An 18,970-nucleotide genomic window follows, 5' to 3' on the forward strand; every position below is an offset into this window, starting at 1 on the left:
AGGAATGAGGCGCGGGTGCGCAGTGCGCTGTGCTAGCGGGGTCTGGCGCTGGGGAGTTACAGAGGTCTTCCTCTTGGAAAGGGAAAGAGAAGACGTGTAAGGGAAGGGAGCCTCCTCTGCTGGCTCTGCCGCCAGTCCCCCACTATCCCCCCACGCTCAACTGTGTCGGCTGCGTGTAGTAGGCGCTTGGGTCGACTGCTCATTCTTTTCCCGGGAGTGAGGCCAGGAGTCATCTCCTCCCTCCCAGGGAAGAGACCCTCGATGCAAATGCGAGATGCCCTGGAAACTTGGTTAAAATTGACCATTTGCTTAACGTTGCCCTCCCTTTCCTCTAAATCTCCAGTGATCCATTTTGAAGTAACTAAATGTTGATGTATCAGTTAAATGCGAATTAAGAAACCTGAGTTGTTTTCAATGAGTCTTTAATTTTAATTTTCTTTCATGTCCTTTCTCTGCCTTGACCTCCCTACTCACCCGTTCTCATGTCATGGTGCAGATTGCTCAAGAACTCTTATTCTTTTTAGGAAACGACTGCTTTTCTTCACCCAAGGTGAACTTTTCACAGCTGTTAAATGTGATGAGCTAAATTTAGGAGTTCTGGGATGTAATTCTATTTGTGCCACCCAAAGAATGTGCCGCCCTGGAAAATGTTTAATAACTGGCTCATTGAAAGATAAAAGTACCTATGATGGTTTTTTTTAAATTTTGCATTTTTCGTATTTTCTCCTTCACTTTCTTAAGTCTACATAATCAACAATACCGTAAACTGAATCCTGATTTGTACCTTTGCCAACATCACCCTGAAAATTTAACAAAATGTAGCTGGTATGAACTGTGTCACTTCTTGTGTGACTTTGGACAAGTCACAATGTCTCTGGAACTCATTGAAATGTTTTATAAAAGTTTTCTTCCACCCTCCCATTTTTTTTAGTGTATTTTGAGAATTCATTTTTTTTTTCTTTTAAGAACACTTTTCTGGAGTTATTTCTGTTAGTAGAAATTCCCAAGTTCACACAAGTGTGAAATAGGAGAAAGAAAATTAAGAGAAGGAAAATTAGAGCGAAATTTAGGAGACTAGGTTTCTATTTCAGGCGGATGTAGCTATGTGACTCTTAAGACACATCACAAACTAATCAACTCAAGTCTTGATTTCATTAGGTTCCTGGTAGGTCTGCCTACCTCAAGCCTTACTCAATCCATCCTTCAGAAAGCCACCAAAGTGGCCCTATGCCTGTGGGATCAAATATAAAAAACTTGGAGGTTTTGAAGCCCCCCCCCCCCCTTTTATAAACCTTTAATCTTTGTCTTAGAATACATACTAGGTATCTGTTCTAAGGCAAAAGAGTAGTAAAGATTAGACAGTTGGGGTTTAGTGATTTGTCCAGGGTCACACAGCCAGGAAGTGTCTGAGGTCAGATTTGAAACCAGGTCCTTAATGGACCTCTAGCTCCTGAGCCACCTAGCTGCCCCAGTTCAAAACAGTTCTTAACCTAATTAATTACTTAAGTTCTTAACCCAATCTCGTTACTTCTCAGTCCTAAACATGACTGACTTTCAGACACTACCATCTTGTACCTTTCTGGAATGCTCCCTCCTCACTGCTGCTTACTGTTTTACTTGGCTTCCAAAGTAAAATCCCATCTTCCACAGAAGTCCTTTCTCAATTCCTCTTAATTCTAGTGTCTTGCCTATTTTAATTATTTTTGATTTAATGTGTATACATCTTGTTTGTGTGATTTTGAGTGCAAGGATGAACTTTTGCCTGTTTATATCCCCATTGCTTAGCACTGTGCCTGCTATATACATGGTGCTTAGTAATATTCATTGACTGACAAACTCGACCTCAGTTTGAAGATGAGAGGATTAGGTTAATTAACTTGTAAAGTTATTCAGTTATATGTTCATGCAAAAATAATAATGGTAACATTTATATAGTGTCTTCAGATTTTGCAAAGCATAGAGAGTATATTATTTGATCCTGTTTTCTCTGAAAAATTGGATCAGTCATGTGTATTTGTATAACTCTTTACCTTTTAAAATAAATTTTTTCCTTTAAATTCTATTCAGAGCTATGAAGAAGTTCTATATTTAATAGTATTGTGTAGATCAGGAAGGAGGTCTCAGGCCATCTATCAGGGAGGCCATTATCATTTGTTCCAAATGACTCATTTTACAGTGAGGCACAGAAATCTTTAGTTATATGTCCAAGGTCCTACAGGTCTCATTGTCCATCTCTAGTGTTATAGGTGAAGAAACTGATGTTAAAATGATTTGCTTGCTCTTGACTGGGTCTTACTATCCAAAATCTCATCAGAGACCAGAGATCTAACACAAAGTATTTGTCAAGTTCAGATTTGAACCTAGGTTTTTTGTTTTCACATTTCAACTTTTTATGCTAGTTTATGTAGTTTTCCTTATACATGTAGTCTAACAAAATATTTGAGGAAAATTAATTTTAATACTGTACCATTTGACTATTAATATTAATTTTTGTAATACTCCTTTTTTTAATTTGAAATACACACTTTTCAGTTTAGCTCAAATAATAAAATAACCACTTCCACTATCTTCCAAAGACTGGTCTGGGCCTCTCTTTATTCCCTAAACAGAAACCTATAAGAAATAAAGAAATCTCTAGGCCATAATTCTGAGCTGAAACTATTTGTGGTAAATACAGTCATACAGTCAATGGCCTCATCATATCCAGTCTGTGATGAAAGACATCTTTTGGATGTTCAGTTGTTTTATAGGATTTTAACAGTTGATATAGATTGTTTGATTAACAGAACCAGAAGTTTAAACAAAGCAGGTTAGCTAATAGTTGCAAAATTACAATACAGATTCCATGCATTTTATTGATCCTGTAACTAACACTATCAGACAAAGATTTGTGGAGGAGACTTAAAGATATCTGAGCATTCTGGTATTGACATAAAAGCAAATACTGACTTTCTATGATTATCTTTATCAGCAATCAAGATTCAATCAAACTCAGGATTGAATAGAGGAGCTAACATTCTCCATACCTTATCACAGTTAACATCTGGGACTAACTTTTCTGGCATGCCAGTTAGAAATACTGCCTAACCAACCTGAATTCTACCATGATGATGGAAGTAAAGTTTGTATGCTTGCTTCCTAATCAAAATTGGGGGTGACCTGCTTTACAAAGGGGAATCTTAAGGCAGTGAGATCCTGTTTAGGTTGATTTTTCTAGTCCAGATAGTTGGAGTCAGCTTGAATTCCATGACTAGACCACATTGTCCAGCTACTCTCCTCTTTCCCCCAATTATGAAATACTTGGGAGAAGTTGAGAACTCTTAGTCCACCTCCTCATTAAATGACCAGTCAGGGTTGCCTTTCACTTGTCAGGGGTGTGCCAGTGATGAAAGACACCTGGGTTTAAGGAGAACAGGACCTGGGATACTCCATTGAGGTCTTTGGTCACCAAGAGATCACTGACTTCAGTTTATTGCTGGTTTGCTGAAATCTATCTGATTTCATAGACAAATTTAAAGGTGTAAATTGATCCAAATAGTGTTAAGACTTGGTGATATAACTGAGGTAAAAGTGGTTTGTTGTTCCTACCCACTCAAATTATTTTTGTATATTTTTCCACCACCACCCCATTATTTTGTCATGAATTACTTTTGTTGAAAGTTTGTATCAATTAACAAATATTAAGTGCATGCATTAGATCAGGAATTTTCAGAGGGCGTTGTCCAAAATTTCTATTTTATCCAGTGGAAAAAAGCATATTTGCAGTTTTTTTTAAGCCTATACTTTCCATCTTAAGACTCAAAGCTATATTGTTTTTAAGGCAGAAGAATGATAAAGACTAGTTATGGGGATTAAGTGACTTACCCAGGATCATACAGGAAGTGTCTGAGGCCTGATTTGAACCTAGAACCTCCTATCTCTAGACCTGGCTCTCAATCCACTGAGCCACCCATGCCCCCTATATTCTTTAAGATAAAATATAAGCTCTATTTGATACATAAAGACTTAACACAACCTAGCATTTATTTTGTTTATATGTATATTTTGCTTCAGCTAAGCTCTTGAGGGCAGTAATTTTAATTTTTGTTTATATCCCCAGCATTTAGCACTATCCCTTGTCTTTAGTAAATACCTCTTGATCTTGAAGTAACATTCAAATGAGTTAAACTAGCATATGCTCTGATGCTTAGAGATTTTGATGCAAAAGACAGTTGAATTAGAGTGAAATTATATGGGAAGTATGATTTAGAAGAAGGAATGAAAGAGGCCAAAAATTTGTAGATTACTCAGCAGACTCATTCCTCCAAAAAAAAATGTGGAAAGTTATTCTTTTTGTTTGTTTGTTTTTTCCAATTGAAATTGCTTTTGTTTTATTTTTCCCCCCCATTTGAATTAGTTTATTTAGTCAATTTAGAACATTATTTCTTGGTTACAATAATCGCATTATTTCCCTTCTTCCCCTCCACCCACCCTTCCAGCCAACACCCACTTGTTCTTTAAATGTTTGATAGAATTCATTTGTGAATCCATCTGGATGGGGGTTTTTTCTTAGGGAGTTCTTTGATGGCTTGTTCAATTTCTTTTTCTGATATGGGGTTGTTTAGATAATTTATTTCTTCTTCTGTTAGTCTAGGCAATTTATATTTTAGTAAGTATTCATCCATATCAGCTAGGTTACCATATAATTGGGCATAATAGTTTTTAATGATTGCCTTAATTTCCTCTTCATTAAAGGTGAGGTGAGGTCTCCCTTTTCATCTTGGATACTGTCAATTTGGTTTTCATCTTAACTTTTTAAAATTAGATTGACCAGTACTTTGTCTATTTTATTTGTTTTTTCAAAGTACCTGGTTCTAGTCTTATTTATTAAATCAATAGTTCTTTGACTTTCAATTTTATTAATTTCTCCTTTGATTTTTAGGATCCCTAATTTAGTTTTCATCTGAGGATTTTTAATTTGTTCACTTTCTAGTTTTTTAATTTGCATGCCCAATTCATTGATCTCTGCCCTTCTTAATTTGTTAATATATGAATTCAAGGATATGAATTTCCCCTTGAATACTGCTTTGGCTACGTCCCATAGGTTGTGATTTTGTTTTGTTTTTTAAAACCTTACCTTCCGTCTTGGAGTCAATACTGTGTATTGGCTCCAAGGCAGAAGAGTGGTGAGGGCTAGGCAATGGGGGTCAAGTGACTTGCCCAGGGTCACACAGCTGGGAAGTGTCTGAGACCAGATTTGAACCTAGGACCTCCCGTCTCTAGGCCTGGCTCTCAATCCACTGAGCTACCCAGCTGCCTCCCCATCCCATAGGTTTTGAAAGGGTGTCTCATCATTGTCATTTTCTTCAATGAAGTTATTAATTGTTTCTACGATTTGTTCTTTAACTGGTTTTGGAGAATCGTATTGTTTAATTTCCAAATAATTTTTGATTTACCTCTCCATGTACCCTTACTAATTATTTTCATTGCATTGTGATCTGAGGTCACATTTATTATTTCTGCTCATTTGCACTTGTTTTCAATGCTTTTGTCCCCTTATACATGGCCAATTTTTGTGAATGTACTATGTGCTGCTGAAAAGGAGTATTCCTTTTTGTCCCTATTTATTTTTCTCCACATGTTTACTATAATTTTTCTAAGATTTCATTCACTTCTCTTACCTCTTATTTATTTTTTGGTTTGATTTATCTAGTTCGGATAGAGGAAGGTTCAGGTCTCCCACTAGTATAGTTTTTCTATCTATTTCATCCTTGAGCTTCACTAGTTTCTCCTTTAGGAATTTGGATGCTATGCCATTTGGTGCATACATGTTGAGTACTGATATTTCCTCCTTGTCTATACTGCCTTTTATCAGAATGTAATTACCTTCTCTATCTTTTAACTAGATTTATTTTTACTTTGGCTTTGCCATGATATCATTATTGAGACTCCTGCCTTCTTTTTATCAGTTGATGCCCAATAGATTTGGCTCCATCCTCTTGCTTTCACCCTATGCGTATCTACCTTCCTCATATGTGTTTCTTGTAGATAGCATATGGTAGGGTTTGGGATTCTAATCCACTCTGCTATTTACTTTTGTTTTATGGGTGAGTTCATTCCATTCACATTCAGAGTTATGATTACTAGCTGTGTATTTCCCAGCATTTTGATTTCTACTCCTGGTCCTGCCTTTTTTTCTTTCACTGTTTCCTTCTACACCAATGTTTGTTTTTAATCAATCCCCCTAATTCCCACCCTTATCTTACTTCCCTTTCTACCCCCCTCCCTTTTTGTCCCTCCCCCCATTTTGCCTGTAGTCTTTCTAAAACTGCCCCCTCACCCTCTCCCTCCCTTGTACTGCTTCCCTCCCAACCGGTCCGTTTGTTACCCTTCTACTCCCCTATAGGACGTAAATCTATTCTCTGCCCCAATGGATTGGATTGTTCTTCCCTCTTTGGGTCAATTTCAATGCATGTAAGAGTTGAGTATTTCCTATCTTCAACCTTTTTACCCTTCCAGTGTATTGATGTTCTCCCCCCTCCCACCATGAGCTTCTTTGTGACATATAAATTTACCCCCATTTGTTTCTTTTCCCATTAACCTCTTTTTTAGCTCTAGTTGTATATATATGCATATATGTATTTATGCATGCATATATCTATATACCTATTTGTGTCTTGTCCTTTCATCCTATACAGTTTGTCACTGTTCCCTCTAAGTATAATTCTTCTAGCTGCTCAAGTGATAACAGTTTTTAAGAGTTACCAATGACCTCTTTTCTTATAGGGATACATAACATTTTAACTTATTGAGTCTCTTAAAAAAATGTTTTTTTTTTGTTTTTTATTTTTTCCCCTCTTTTTTAAATTACCTTTTGATGACTCTCTTGTTCTGTGCTTGGGCATTGTTGTGGTGAAAATTTTCACCTTTTAAGATTGTTATAATATTGAACAATGGCCGCCAAGGAATTTACTTATGAAATTCCTAAAATGAAACACTCAACTCAGAATGGAGTTTATGGAGGTTTAAGCACAATGGGAGTAGGGAAAAGGAGAGGGAGAGAAGGAGAGAGAAGGAAAGGGAAAGGGGTTACTCAACCTCTGACCAAGGCAGAGGGAGTTTAGGCCCAAAGGGCCAAGGTAGAAGGAATCAGTCCTTGACTCACGTGACCGATCTGAAGGGAAGCTGTCTGTGGGCCTCCTCTCTGTTCAAGCTTCTAACACGAACTGGCGTCTAGCTCTCTCCACAGGAAGTGAGGGAATTCCAGAGGCTGCTCTCTCCATCACTTCCTGTGCTTCACACGTGCCAATGGTGGCTCAACCTTGGCTTAGGACAGCCCAGGTGGGCAGTTAGTTATTTCTGATTTGTCATTGACTAGCACATGCCTGTGTAGTGTGGGTGTGCACAATTTTTGGGTGCTAGACCAAGATGGAGATTTTAAAATTCACAATCCCCCCTGATGATGATTGGGGGACTAGTCTCCCCAATTGATCACTAAACATAAGCATACTGCATGTGATAAGGAAATAACTTTTAAAAGACTGATATATATTAATTTAAGGTCGCCAAGGAATTCAGCTATGTAATTCCTAAATGAAAACTCAAGTCAGCCGTCAACCTTTTATGGAGTTTTAATTACAAACAGGAGGAAGAAAGGAATTAGAGATAGAGAGATAGAGGTAGAGAGAAAGGGGAGAGAAGGGAATAGGGCTTAAATACTCCTTCTGTTTAGGCTGGGCCAAAAGGCCCAAGCCCTTAGATAGCTGGGACAAAGAAAGGAGATCAGTCCCTATTACTCACGTGACCAAAATGGAGAAACAGTCTCAGAGCCCCCACCTTCAGCTTCCTTCAGAGCAAGCTTCTCAGAGCCCACTGCAACCACTCCGACAAACTCCTAAAACACCCCCCTGAGTCTTCAGACCCCTCTCTCTTTAAGAAAACCATCCAAGTTGCCTCCCCTCAGTTCTCACATCTACCAATCACTGTCCATCAATTTCCCTGTGCCAATGGAGGCTCTAGCTTAACCCAGGACCGCCCAGAGGTCTCTGGCTTTGCACATGTCTGTTGAAGGTCATATTTTCAAATAATTAAATCTTTGATCCTTTGCTACAGCCCTTCCTAAATCCTGTTAACCTGAGTAGGGTAGAGATTGGAATAATTAAATGTATCTCCATTGTATCAATTCTGTGGCTCTCTCAGAGGGGAGAGAAGCCACAAGGTAGGAAGATAGAGACAGGATAGAAGTTTTTGATACCACGAGGGGAGTGACGGAGTCCTATTAGAGATATGAGGTGGTCAGAATGAGTCTTTATTAATTATCAATGAGCCACAGCTAAGCTCTGATCAAAGGACCATTGCGTAGGCTTTTCCAGTCCTGAGATCTATACCACACAGGTCAGAGAGGTGAATAGAGAAAGATTAAAGATGGAGCTTGGCCAGAGGCCAAGCTCCTGCAAGAACAGCCATCAGGTAGCCTGAAAGAGAAGAGAGAGAGAGAAGGCGGAGCTTGCTGGGCTAAATAGTTTTTGATATGCAAATATACACAGTACATAGGGATGATTCTCATTGGTTAATGACAAGGCATAGGTGTGGTTTCTCTTAACCAGGGGAGAACAAAGAAACCTGTTTTCCCACCTAACCTGGGAGAAGCTGGGGTCAAGGGTCAGAGGCCTTCCCAGCCATGAGCACTACTGAGCATGCCCAAGACTGACTGTTCCCCTTGCCCATAGCCAGGGGGCGGACTGCTACATCTCCCCCTTTTTGTTTTACACACAAATGAATAGTGTAATATCAAAATGTAGCAATATTACAGCATTAACAAATACAAACACTCTGGTGCATAATCATATTCTGATACAGAGATGAAAAACCCATCCTGATTGTATAACTTAGATATCCCAATCAAGAATGAACATCAGCATAAACTGATTCAGTGATCAATCTTAAAAATTCCCAAACTGATCTTTCTATCTGCCTGTCTGCATTTCAAGATCAATGCAACAGTCTTAGTAGATATAAAAATGTTAAGAAAATAATTTCCACGCTACTGATCCTGGTCTAATGAGGTAGAACTCCATGGTTCACATGACAGGTGCAATAATCAAACATGCCACCTTTCACAGTCTGGACTATCAGAAGTTGTCAGCCTTTTCAACAGTTAGCAAAATACTATCCCTGGAGATGAAGGATAAGTCCTTCCTTTCTCTCGTCCTGATACTGCATCTTGGGGATCTTTCCGTGCTCACTGCCAGATGCCTGCCACATAGGAAACTGGTTGGTAGCTCGATGCCAGGACACCCAGCGACTGAGGGTGTCAGTACGCCATGTCTCTGCATTTCCCAACCTCAAACATCCATTTCATATGGAAAGTGTATGACCGTGGCTGAGGCTGTCTGTTCCATAATGAAAGATTCATTATGATTCCCCTTACATGCAATCAGACATCACTCTCCAGAATGGTCATCTGAAAATTAACAATTGCTGTCATGTTCTCATGTTCACCGACTGTTAGGTGACTGCAATTCTAGAAATCTTTGCACCTTCATAATTCTGGATCAGAGCATTAACAGTACTTTCCTTGTACTTAAAAATTCTGGCAATAATTGCACTACAGAAAATCAAAGTTGAATACTTGAGAATGAATCAAAAGTGTTCTCTCAAATGAACATACTGATCTCTATGAGATTCCTCTCCCTTTTCTTTTTGTTTGTGTGTTGGGAGAGATCCCTTCAAAGAAAAACATCCTCTCTTAACAATTCTGGAGGATCATGTTATCACATGTCAAATGATCTTAGAAAATTGATCCTGGGAACCTGATCCCAAAATTAATACAAGATTCTCTTGGCTCACTGTCTATGTGGTATCTTTGAAACTGAGCCAATGTAAAATATCAGAACTTATTTTCCCCATGATTTCTAATTCCTGATCTAAATAGATCAAAATTCGCCTTGTATATGAACATAATTTTGCACCATTACAGGCTTTGCAAAAACATTAATACATCAATCACAGTGCAAATTTTTAACAAATACCAATATTCCCATCCATTTTCCATTCTCAATTGTAGCTTAAATAACCATGATGGTGATAATGAAGTAAAAGTTCAAGTTCTGACTGCATATTCCTTATGTCTTCCTTATTTTAAATCTCTGCTTGTATAAATAAGCCCATCAATATGATAACCAAACCTATACCATTACCACTATTTGCAAAATTCATTCCACCAAACCAATGTTTGAGTAAATAGAAGCTTAAGTTGTTTTCCATGTAAAAACAATTTCTACAGTTTCTTGTACCTATGGAATTTGACATAGCTTTTTCATTCCTAATTGTCAGTGAATAATATTCAATGTGCTTTTTCTACACGCTTATCTGTGCCTATTGTGTCATGTTCTTTATCCATACTCCAAAACAGTAAAACTTAGATTATACTTTGCCCTTGCTCCAAGTTTTTGTGCAATAATAATTTTTTCCACCTAGGAGAGACAATGACTGCGCGTCCACAGAAATTGTCAAACCTAGAGCCCTCAGTTTTTCTTGAGGTCTTACTTCCATATACCAGAACGTCTTCCAGTATATGAAAGGGAAGCCAATAGATCCCGAATCCAGCGGCCGTCTGAATTCTGGGATTGTTGGAGGAGAGCAAGACATTTTTCCTATCAAGATATTACCCACAAAGACAGGGTATCAGGAGTAATGGTTAACAATGGTATTAACACTTAACTACTGCTATGGTAGTCAGCCCTTAATGTCCATCCTGGTATTGTCAGGAACATAATCTTTGCCTGGATGTCAATGATCTCTTACAATAACTCAGGTTCCTGATTAAAGATTTCCTAGTGTCTTTTCCCTGATCTCTCATCCTTTCTTGAGAGTAACATCAGTGTCATCTGTCTATTAGACATGGCTGTGCAGCATTTCCTGCTTAGCACCTCATTTTCGTTGTCAGAGGTATCAGATCTATGCTATGAATGAGAGTTTTCTATCTCCTACTCTTTGGAGAGTCCTACCAAGGTCTATACCCTTGTTGATAACAGTATTTCTTACAATACAAGTGGTGGATTTACAATGCATACAATATACATTCCTTTTGACAGTATCATATACAAAATACAAGGTATACATTAGTAGCTAGACAATTTGTAGCTATTTCATCTCAATCCCATCGCAAAGTCTTTGGAATGTGGGATGTATCTGGTGTCTTGTACAGACACAAGTGTGATTTAGTCCTTCTGAGTTAGCATACTTGATGTTGCTCTGGGTACCCCATCTCAATGGATGTCAGCATAACAAGTGTCCTTCAGTGGCCTAATAGCCAATGTCCCTAATAGTGTAATGTCATTGTTCTGGAGTGATATTAGTCACCAAAGAAGTGTCCTTCCAGCGAGTCTGGATTGTGGCTGGCATGTAGGTATCTGATGCCATCACCTTCCGTCTGCTTCTCTTCCTGGTCTGTATCAGCTGGCATGAAGCATGACGTGGGTGACCAGATGTTTTCATTATCTGTGAACATACAAACAAGACCTCGACCCAACATTATCATCCCCTTGGGTCCCTTACCGTCTTAATATCTTGATGATATTTAACCCAATTCAGGCATCTCACACAATGTGATCTCTATCATTACATTCAATATTGATTATTACAAAGCTTTAACTTATCTTCCTTTTGGGGTGTAGAAAAGATAGATGATTAGTGATACCATATCCACCCCTTTCCTTAATGAAAGTGGAACAGTCACAGCTAAACAAAATTGACTTCTAGATAAGTCTGATTCTAATAAAGACATGTTGTTTGCAAATATAATGTACCCTTTAAGACAATATTCATCATTACATTTTGGATAGCAATACCCTTTTTGTGCTACAAGTGGACAGCATTCCTTATACTGTCATAACATTCCCAATTATACCCTTTTGATATTTGATCGAATTTGGCTAACATGGAACAATTCCAATAATATGATTTCAAGTTACACATTGTACCAGTACCATTCAAAATTTTCACGCATGTAATAAAGTTAGATCTTTTACCAAACACCCATATATTCCTAGAACAGAATATCTGTTAGTGACTCAATGATACTCTTCTGCATGTACATTGTTTCTCATACAATTGCATGTGTGTGTGTGCATAGTGTGTTAAACCTGCCTATAGGGCAGTCATAGCCTTTACAGTCCATGTGCTGCTTTTCTGGTGTCCTGTGCCAGACACCTCTGCCTTCTGTCCTTCCGGGCAGATTTTCTTGCCATCAGATGCTCTTGATCCTCTTCCATGGACTCCATGTATCTGAGAAAGTAAACAGAAAACCTCGACCCCAAATGAAAGCCTCATTGGGTCTTAGACAATTAGAAAGTGACAGAACATATATACCTTCAGTTTTTGAACCTTGGGGCTCATGAATTCCTTTGAGCTCTTTTTACCATAGCTTGCATGTAAGCCATGAGCTATACAATTTAGCCCTTGCATTGCTGTTAAAAGCCCTGCCATTCCAAGCTGTTTGGAATAGACAGTTGTGCACAGTTATTTATAAAATCCGTAATCACTTTGCTCACTTCTTCATTTGAGCTTGAACCCATAAACCAGGAGAGTAAGTATCTCCCATCACTTTTCACAGTTCAACCTTTGTGCCAGGAGCAAACTGAAATGCACCTTTTGCTCCAAAATATACAGTGGATATCTATCAGGGGTGAAATTAATCCACAACAGTTTGCATTGATAAGCCATATCACCTGCTTGTTCAGGATATAGATGTACAATAGACTTTGCAAAGCAGCATGTATAGATGCTTAAATATTTGTTTTTTCAAACCCATAATCATAAAAATATCATTCCATAAATCACTTATGATTTGACCCATGTGTGCTGGGATCTTAAGCCTTTGTTTGCCTGCACACCCTTTTTGCTTTCTGAAAAATTTCACTGTGTGCAGTTATTAAAATTATAGCATTGTCTTATGCTGTAAAAATATGCATAGAATTATCAAATAGTTGCACAGAAGTTGTTATTTCTGAACTACTGCCCTTAGCTTCATAACTGAAAAGATCTTAATACTGTGACTAAAATCATTACTTTCATCTGCTAATTCTGCAAATCTTCCCTGCAGAAATAAATCAAATTATGCCAGTAACCTTTGAATTTGCCTTATTATCATAGGTCTCTTTTCAATATCATGATCAGCTTCAATATCTGCAATTTCAATACATGATAGTATTGCCTCTTTCAAATCCTTAATAAATCACTGTACTGAGTAACAGAGTTCCTGATAACTTTAATAATTAACCACTGGTAACCAGATTGAATCCTTCTAACCATGCTTTTACTCTGCTGAGCATGTGTCTTAATTTTCCATAGTAAAAGCTATTCTAGTTATACATCATTTGCTTTCTGGATACAGGTATAGTAATATGCCCAGTAAAAAGTTTCTGAATTGCATACAGGCTGTTTGAATAAGCTCTGCTCAAGATTCATCCTGTTGCTTTATGTCCTGTTTAGAAAAGTGTTAATAATTCCTCCATGGTTAAAATTAGAAAGCCTTATAAATTCCTTTAAATCGTATTCCAATTCATGCTTATTATATCTTTAGTATTAAAGTTTTCCTTCTAGCCAATTACAGCCTTAGTGATAAAGCTTGTAACCTCAGTTGCTCTGCCTCTATCTTCCACGTGGCTCAAGCCACGTGGCCGGTAGAGAAAAAACATTTCAATCTGCTTCAGATTTAAGCCCAAACCTTAAAAGTTTTCTGTTTGCACTTTAATTACCTTGAGATATATACCAAAATTTCTCTACAGATAAAACATTTCTAGTCCTGATATTCTGTGGCATATAACAAAAGTCAGAGAAAGATTTTTTAATTCTCCTTTTTAACTTCCTTTATCAAAAAATATAAGCAGACATTCCTTTATAATTTTGCCTATATCCAACCTAAATTAAAACGATTCAAATTCCCAGATCTCACTTCACTGTGCTTTTTATCATTTGCACTCACCCAGGTAAAGCCTGCCTTTACCTGGCCAGACCTCAAACAAAAGAGTTCCTGGGACCTTTTTCAAATGCTAAATGAGTTTGGAGGCTTGCTTTTAAAAAAAAATCTTCTGCCTTTGGTTACAGAATGGCAATATCCTTTTACAACTTAGGCTGTTCCGAATTTAACCTAATTCAGGATTATTGCCTTGATTCGTTAATTTTGCTGAGACCTACGGTTTTATTAGAAAAGTTTTTTGTTTTTTATCCTTTTTTCCAAGTAATTTTCCAAGTAATTCCAAGATCCTTTAAATGCCCAGCTTTGAGTCCAAGCAACCACTTCCTGATAAGCCTTTCAAATGCATCTGAGTCCAACCTCTCCTGAAAAGGCACAGGGATTTTCTTGTGAAGATTAGCTTGCTCCCTGCAGAACTTTTGAAATAAGAAGTGCTTAAGAAAGAACTCCTTAGCATTCTGCAGCAGTTTCTACCTTGCTTCTTCGCTAGCCTCTCCCGCTTTTGCCAAACTGACTGTTTTGCCTATGAATAGCAGTCTGGCTCTCCCAGCTTTTTGTTTTAGGAGCCGGTAAATTTGACTTTGCACTTTCCTGATGAAATTTTAACTCCTGCTTTTTCCTTTTCCCAGTTGCTCCTTTTGAAATTCACTATGCTCTAGCAACTGTTTGTTTCAGACTGAGAGTTCTCAAGTTCTCAATCGCCCCTAGTGAGGGTTTTGCTAGGTCAAATTTTCTTTTTCCTTCCCCTCCCCCTCAGACCACTCCTCAGGTGTTTCTTAACCTCCGGAGATCCAGGTCTGGGAGAGGAGGCCTCCGCATAGTATTGTACTAGCAGGACCAGGTGGGGGAGGGAAACTGCACTCCCACCGCCACAGAGATAGTTTAAGAATCCCGCTCTGACCGACCGTGTGCTTCCCTCATCCTGATTCTTTTTTCTTTCAATACTTCCCTTCCTCCCCTGCCAACAACGATATTAAGAGTCGAGCAGGGTTCAGAGGGGAGACCCACCTCAAGCAGAGGAAGACTTACTGTCCTTGGCCAGAGGAGCAGCAACATTCCTCGACTTCCGGCACCCGCCTACTGTTTACCCTCGTGTCCTGGAACGCGTTCTCCCACTTAGCTGTGTGAAATAAAAGGGTTGAATGCCACGAGAAAGTGCCAGGGGCAGGGCCCCACGTTGGGCGCCATGTGTGGCTCTCTCAGAGGGGAGAGAAGCCACAAGGTAGGAAGATAGAGACAGGATAGAAGTTTTTGATACCACGAGGGGAGTGACGGAGTCCTATTAGAGATATGAGGTGGTCAGAATGAGTCTTTATTAATTACCAATGAGCCACAGCTAAGCTCTGATCAAAGGACCATTGCGTAGGCTTTTCCAGTCCTGAGATCCATACCACACAGGTCAGAGAGGTGAATAGAGAAAGATTAAAGATGGAGCTTGGCCAGAGGCCAAGCTCCTGCAAGAACAGCCATCAGGTAGCCTGAAAGAGAAGAGAGAGAGAGAAGGCGGAGCTTGCTGGGCTAAATAGTTTTTGATATGCAAATATACACAGTACATAGGGATGATTCTCATTGGTTAATGACAAGGCATAGGTGTGGTTTCTCTTAACCAGGGGAGAACAAAGAAACCTGTTTTCCCGCCTAACCTGGGAGAAGCTGGGGTCAAGGGTCAGAGGCCTTCCCAGCCATGAGCACTACTGAGCATGCCCAAGACTGACTGTTCCCCTTGCCCATAGCCAGGGGGCGGACTGCTACAAATTCCAAAATCAATCATGACTCAAAGAAATTCCTGTTCTATGCTTAAGCATAGGTCAAAGTCCTTTCCATTGTTCAGCAAAAGGTTTCTGTCCTAAAGTAATCTTAAGAAGGGAGGAGGGGGAAACTCTCATGCCAATGGGGTTCACATTCCAATAGCCAAGACCCACTATCAATAGGAAATTTTTCAAGTATGAAATTTCCCAATGGTGAAATTTCCAACATTTATAAGTCTAAGAAATTTTGAGATTTACATGCACCACAAAAATTCTAACTGTAAGTGTATTCAAAAAATTTACCCACTAAGAGGAAAACTATAATAGTTGTAGATATGGAGAAATAGAGGAGAGAGAAAGACAGCAAACCAATGTTTTTCTGGGTGCATTGACAAAAGCCAATTGGGGGCAGTCCCCTTTGGCATTAGAGTGTACATTCAAAAAATGTTCAATCAACCACACCCCAAGGTTCATTCTGGATCTTCCTGTAGTGAAAAGGTTTAGATATCTTTCTGCAAACAGTTCATTCTCTGGATTCAGTTAGATAGCAAGCTTCTCTGAAGATTTATCTTGAACAAAATTTAAATCTTGGATTTGATGAAATACAATCCCCCCTGAAGAAAGTGTTGAAAAAAACACTGAGTCCAGCTGAGGATGCAAGTTTTAGTTGTGGGGGGGGGGTGTGAGTTAATCCAAAAGGATAACAAAATAAAATAAAAAAAAACAAAAGAAAAAGGGAAAAAATCAAGGGAAAAAATACAGACCCTTTATATATACATATATTTATATTAAAGAATTCAAAATCAGTATCAAAAAAATAAAAAAAATCTATGTATACAAAAATTTGAGAAAGCAAGAATAAAAAAAAAAATTTCCCCCCCACAGGCCCCTGTATTAGGGTCCAGTTAAGTAATTTCTAATCCCACAAGTCTGTAGGACAGAATGCAGCAAATTTTACTTACTCATTTGCAGCCAAGGCTACAGGAAGTTGCCATACTATAGGAGAGAAAAAAGGACCAGATTTTTATTTTATATCTAGGGAAGTGTCATTCCCTCGTCTGATTTTACCTTCGTTCTCAGGGATGGAGGGAGCCAGGATGGTAGCTAACCTTTGGTACTTGTCTGTAGGTATTTTCACGAAGAGTGTGGATACAAGGAAGGCCTACATCTTAACGTCTGTCAAGTGTCGCAACCCTGAGTCTCACACTAGGTTCAAGTCCTTAGTATTGGCTTAGAAATGCATCAATCCTACCTGGATTGGTCTTTGATTTTTAGACCTGTGAGCTCTTTTGGCATTATCCAGGTCATCTCTGTGCTCCTTTTCTGATCCCATTCCTAGAATCAGACACAAACATTAATCATAGTCCCACAACAATTATCAATAAATGGCAGGTTCCCATAGTTTAAAGCTATTTGGGTGCGTATTAATAATAATAGCAAGTATATATATTTAAACTAATATTATTGTAGAATAAAAATTAATATTGATTGTATGTACCTTAAGTACATAGAAATGAGAAAAAGGGGAAAAAATAAAATGTTATAAAAAAGGATAATAATAATAAAGGAAAAGAGAAAAAAGGAAAAAGAAAAAAAATTAAATTTAGGAATTCAATGTGTCAAAAGCAGAATAAAACAGTTCCACTTGTCAATGGGTAGTTATCTCCAGTGCATGTATAGGATACAGTCAATCAGTCTCAACAGAAGATGCTCTCTTTACATGTGAGCAGTGAACCCAAGAGCCCTTTTCTCCAACCTTTATAGATGTTGGAGTAGTTAACAATATTTGGAATGGTCCTTCCCAGGAAGGTTGGGTTGCTCCCGTACGCTGGAAGTTCTTTATATACACGTTGTCTCTTGGGTTCAGGTCATGAAGTGAGAAGTCTAGTGGTCCGGCTTGTACTGCAGCTCCGGGTTCATGTAGTTCACGCAGTTTGTGCTGTAATTCGTGTATATAGGAAGCAATAGTAATATCTCCCCCTAATAGCGATGTATAAGCCGGGGAGAAAGGCTTAGCCTGTATAGGCGGATGTCCAAAAAGCATCTCAAATGGTGAGATGTGGAGATCTCCTCTAGGCCTGCTTCTAAGATAAAATAGGGCCAGAGGGAGAATTTCAGGCCATTTTAAATGGGTCTCAGTGCATAATTTGCCAATCATAGTCTTAAGTTCTTTGTTCATCCTCTCAACTTGGCCTGAACTCTGGGGATGATATGGAACATGGAATTTTGGAGTTATCCCCAAGCAAGAATATATCTGGTTTAGAACAGAATAAGTGAAATGACTCCCCCTATCGGAATCAATACGTGCTGGCAGGCCAAAGAGAGGAATAATTTCTTTTAAAAGCACCTTAGCAACAAAAGCTGCTGTGGCTCGGGCTGTAGGAAATGCTTCCGGCCATCTGGTCAGTTGGTCTACTATAACCAGACAAAATTTATATTGTCCAGCCTTTGGCATCATTATGAAATCTATCTGCAGGTGCTCAAAAGGTGTGTAAGCCAGAGGTCGCCCACCAAAGGCTTTGCCACGAAAGGCATGTTAGTTATATGCCTGGCAGGTAGAGCAGGCTGAGCACACTTTAGAGGCTATGGTAGTTATACCAGGGGCTATCCATACTCTCTTAACAGAGTCCACGATGCCCTGGGTACCAAAGTGGCCATTATTATGAACAGATTGGCAAATTTGGTGATAGAAACTTCTAGGGAGCAGGGGTTTTCCTTCAGATGACACCCACACTCCATTAATCTGTTTTGCTTTGAATTTTTGTTCCCATTTTTCCACTTCCTTCTCATTATAGGAAAGTGATAAATTTAAGTCATCAGTAGTTGTTAATGTTAAAAGTAATTCAGGCCCTTCTATGGCTGCTAGCTTTGTAGCAGCATCTGCTCGGTCATTTCTCCTAGAGACAGGGTCGGTGCCACCTGTATGGGCTGAGCAATGAACTACAGCTAGGGCTTCAGGAGCTGAAGAGCAGAAAGTACTTCATTAATAATTGCAGCATTAGCTATGGATTTTCCAGCTGAGGTTAAAAATCCTCTCTGGAGCCATAGCATCCCGACTGAGTGACAAATGCCAAAAGCATATCTAGAATCCTTATAAATTGTTGCCCTTTTATCCTTGGCAATTATACAGGCATGTTTCAGAGCTATGAGTTCTGCCCCTTGAGCGCTAATGTTAGAGGGCAGTGAAGCTGACCACTCAGTGGCAAATTCTGTGACTACGGCAGCTCCACTGTAGCTTATGTCATCCCTCATGAAAGAAGAACCA

At 38.9% G+C, this 18,970-nt stretch overlaps 1 protein-coding gene across 3 annotated transcripts in view; it reads left to right on the forward strand.

Annotated features, from left to right (window-relative positions):
• LOC100032145 (damage-control phosphatase ARMT1-like) overlaps nt 1-18,970 on the forward strand; it is a 37,779-nt gene that overhangs the window by 393 nt on the left and 18,416 nt on the right. The window lies entirely within an intron of this gene.

This window comes from Monodelphis domestica, chromosome 2 (assembly GCF_027887165.1).
Source record: "Monodelphis domestica isolate mMonDom1 chromosome 2, mMonDom1.pri, whole genome shotgun sequence".
NCBI lineage: Eukaryota > Metazoa > Chordata > Mammalia > Didelphimorphia > Didelphidae > Monodelphis > Monodelphis domestica.